The sequence below is a fragment of the Leptonychotes weddellii genome, unplaced genomic scaffold (genome assembly GCF_054177405.1).
Source record: "Leptonychotes weddellii isolate Sample4059 unplaced genomic scaffold, ASM5417740v2 HiC_scaffold_16873, whole genome shotgun sequence".
In the NCBI taxonomy this organism is placed as follows: Eukaryota; Metazoa; Chordata; class Mammalia; order Carnivora; family Phocidae; genus Leptonychotes; species Leptonychotes weddellii.
In genome coordinates, this window is record NW_027751847.1 from 1 (window position 1) to 4,357 (window position 4,357).

Here is a 4,357-nt window from a genome sequence, read left to right on the forward strand (position 1 = left end):
TGGGCGCCTGGGTGGCTCAGTTGGTTAAGCGACTGCCTTCGGCTCAGGTCATGATCCTGGAGTCCCGGGATCGAGTCCCGCATCGGGCTCCCTGCTTGGCGGGGAGCCTGCTTCTCCCTCTGACCCTCCCCCCTCTCATGTGCTCTCTGTCTCTCTCATTCTCTCTGTCTCAAATAAATAAATAAAATCTTTAAAAAAATAAAAAAATAAAAAAATAAAAAATAAAAAATAAAAATAAAAATGAGATCGAGGATTGCTTTTTTATGTATTAATAGTTCTCTCATTTTGAATCAATGAAAAGAAACATACTCGAAGACCTAAAATTCTAATTTATTGTGTACAAATACTATTTCCAAATAAGTAAACCTGAACCTCACAGTCCATTTTATAAATATTCATACTATTCTCCTGAAAAGTATATTTTAAATGACTCAGCTCAAAAACCAGCCATTGATCCATATTAAATCTAAGGGAATATATGACTTTTCTTAATTTCTTAAACTTCAAGCATTTTGTATTTGTTAGATAAATTGTGCTCACAGTTTTTATTTGCATGAATATAAACTACAATTTCAAAGACATGTTTTATCACAATAGATTTATGTCCTATTGAGAAGGAACAGATTAGACCATTCCAAAATGTACTACTTTGGCATGAGGATTGTTTTCAGATAAAAATATTTAAGAACCACCAGATTCAGAAAAAGTTTTGTATCTCTCCCTTAACTGTCTAAAAGAATTTAGATAGGAAGCCTGTACCAGGAAGAGAGCTATTACCAGAGATAAGTTTTTATATCAGAAAAACTTACCTGCATGGCATAAACAATTGTTAAAAAACATTTGCTCTTCTCATCTTTCTGTGATTTATCTTCCTTCCTTTTAAAGCCCCAGAACCCTACTACCATCTCCTTAACTTAGGTTGGTATATAAGCCTCAATGGCCTGACTGCCTTGGAGTCCCATGTGTTTGTGAGGTTCCTGTAAGTATGTCATTTTTTTTTCCCCCTGTTAATCTGTTTTATGTCAATGTAATTAGTAGGCCAGCTGAAGAACCTAGAAGGGAAGAAGGGAAAATTTTTCTTCTCCACTATTATTTTTTGCTGATAGGGCCTAAATTATTCTAATGCATTAAGTACAGATATATATCCAGATTACAAAAAAAAAAAAAAAATGTGTGGACTTCATTGTAAAAAGTAGTATTAGAAGATAAGATTTATTCCAGTTGTTTAAAACAAGACAAGGCCAAAACGGAGTCACTTATACTAAGCCCCACATCACCAAAACAAAACTTAACTAATTTCAGTTTTCCCAGAGACGGTATCTTAAACCAACTGTAGGGGAGGAAGAATTTCCTGATCCCTTCAAGGTCTCTATAGCCGGACTAATAATCCAACTGACAATGAGACAGATTAACAAACAGGAGAAAACCAAATTTAATTTCCTACATATGGGAAATTCACACAGACATGAAACTCCAAGGACAGTCAGGGAAAATGAGACATGTATAAGTCATCCTAAACTAAGGATAACAGGGTAGGTGGCTAGTACTTCAAAGGGAAGGAATGCCATTCACAAGGCAATAAGGAGAATTGTAGATATTTGGTAATTAGATGTTTGTCTTGAGATACAGATGGGTCACTCATATAAAATTTGTCTCTGGTAATAATCCTTCTTTTGGGATGGACTCCCCAATTTGGATTCTTCTATATAGTTAAGTGAGGGGCAAAAGTTTTTCATGAGCTCATCCGGGCTTGATTGCCTTTAGCTCAAAATAGTCTGCATGCTAAAGTGGCACATTTTGGGGGAACCTTGCCCAAACTCCTTCACAGTTGTACTATAAGGATGGAGGTTCCTGTGATTTGTGCTGCTTAACTGACCACCCCAACCTGAAAGGACACAGGCAGGCTGAAGAATTTGTGAGACTCATTATGCATGAGATTAGTTGACATTAGTGGCCTCAAGGTCAGTGCAAAGATTTCCCTTTTCTTTCTGTTTCTATTAGATTTTTATAACATCAGTAAAGTGTTTTTTTTCCCCTTTGAAACTGAGAGTAAGGCTGCCGTGAATCTGTTCTTCAGAGCAATAGTCAATCAGATATCTTCTGATCAGTGATAGTTAGGTAATCTCCCTGATAAACTCTTGTGATCCCCTAAAGAAAAGTGGTTTTGCCATAACCAAGCTGTTTTTTGCCTAGTATAACTTCTTTGCTCCTGTCCCCTTCTGCTAAGAAAAGTCTTTTATTTTGTAAAGCTCCCTGGAGCTTCTTTTCTGTCTGCTAGATTAGATGCTGCCCAATTCATGAATCATTGAATAAAGCCAATAAGATCTTTAAAATTTACTCAGTGGAATTTTTGTTTTGTTTTTTGTTTGTTTGTTTGTTTTTACAGTTAATATTGTTCTGTAGAAGGTTTCTTTATATTATTGAAAATTCAATGATTTATACATTATTTCATTTTTTCATTCAGAAAATATTAGGTATATATTGTGGGGTAAAGAACAGGACTAATGCGGAGGTGCGGAGCAATATGGCAGAGGAGTAGGAGACCTGGGTTTCGTCTCCTCTCAGGAATTCAGCTGGATAGGGATCAAACCATTCTGAACACCTACAAACTCAACAGGAGATCGAAGAAAAGAATAGCAACAACTCTCTCATCAGAAAAGCGACCACTTTCTGGAAGGTAGGACGAGCGGAGAAGTGAATCCGAGGCGATATTCGGGAGGATAGACGGTGGGGGAGGGGCCTCCATCGGCCGCTTCTGGCAAGTGATAGAACCATGGAGCACAAAACCGGAACTTTTAAAAGTCTGCTCCGCTGAGGGATGTCACTCTGGTGGCTAAGCGGGGGGTGGAACCCTCCGGGACAGTGTGGTCTCAGGACCCTTGGGGTCACAGAAAGACCGGGGGTGCCTGAGTGTGGCAGAGCTCCCAGGTAACGAGCAGGGAAGCCGGCTGCAGAGGCGGAGCCCAGGCGCGGGCTCTCAGCTCGGGGTTGCCATAAACCGTGACCGCGGCAGAGTCGGGCCCCTGCTCCTCTAGCAGGGACCTAACAAGCAGCAGATCCGGGGAAACTCACCTTCCTCCCCCGGGAGGAGCAGTGTGGGAGTGCACCGCAGGGATCTGCTGGGTTTGGAGACTCCACCCGGGGTCGGGTACCAGAGATAGAAACGCGCAGTCACAGGCCAGGTGAGCACGGAGTGCGACCGGACACCGGGGAGACAAGAGTGACTGACGGCTTTCCTCTGGGGGCTCACTGAGAAGCGGGGCCCCGAGTTCTCGGCTCCTCTGGGGCAGAGATTGGGAGGCCACCATTTTCACTCTCCGCCTCCAAAGCTGTACGGAAAGCTCGCAGGGAACAAAAGCTCTGGAGAGCAAACCCGAGCAGATTACTTAGCAGGGAGGGGACAAGAGCAGGGCAATTCCGCCTCCGGCAAAGACATTTGGGAACAACGGCAACAGGCCCCTCCCCAGAAGATCAACGAGAACAGCCAGCCAAGACCAAGTTTACCGATCAATGAGAACGGCAGAACTCCAGCGCTAGGGGACTACTGCACATAGAATTCATGGCTTTTTTACCATGATTCTTTAGTCTTTCAAAGTTAATTTTTTTTAACTGTCTTTTTTTCTTTTTTTTGAATTTTCCTTTTTCCCTTTTTCAAACAACATCTTATCAATCCCTTTTTTAAAAAAAACATTTTCATTTTTAATTTTTGAAGTCATATTCTATCCCTTCATAGTAGTTACCTGTATTATTGGCATATATATATAAGTTGTTCTCTCTTTAAAATTTTGAGATAGTTTCTTCTAACAGATTAAAATATACCATGAATCTCTAGTATATAGTTTTTTCTACTCCCCTGCCTGATCACATTCTCTCCCTTTTTTTTCTTTTTTCCTTTTTTAAATCCTCTTCTTCCTTTTTTCAAACAACTTCTTATCAATTCCTTTTATAAAATATTTTATAATTTCCATCTTTACACTCATATTCCATCCCTTCATTATATTAAACCTTATTTTTGTACATATATAAGTTTTTCTTTCTTTAAAATTTTGGGAGGCACTTTCTTTGAACAGACCAAAATACACCCCAAATCTAGTGTGTGGCACTGATCTATATACCAGCCTGATCATATTTGATCACATTCTGTTTTTTTTTGTTGTTGTTGTTTTGTTTTGTTTGTTTTTATCTTTATCTCTTTCTTTTTCTTTTTTTTTCTTTTTCTTTTTTCTCTCTTTCCCTTTCTTTTCCCATGCTTCAGGTCTTTTCTGATTTGTTTAGAGTATATTTTCTGGGGACATTGTTACTCTGCTAGCATATTGTTCTCTCATTAATCTATTCTCCTCTGCACAAAATGACAAGA

General features: G+C 39.6%; 1 long non-coding RNA gene across 1 annotated transcript; it reads right to left on the bottom strand.

The window, feature by feature from the left end:
• Positions 1-3,903: 3,903 nt before the first annotated feature.
• LOC145718520 (uncharacterized) lies at positions 3,904-4,351 on the bottom strand. The gene is made up of 2 exons (XR_014141868.1): positions 4,019-4,351; positions 3,904-3,975 (listed from the first exon to the last, which is right to left on the bottom strand). It is a non-coding gene; the product is annotated as an uncharacterized LOC145718520 (long non-coding RNA).
• Positions 4,352-4,357: the final 6 nt, after the last annotated feature.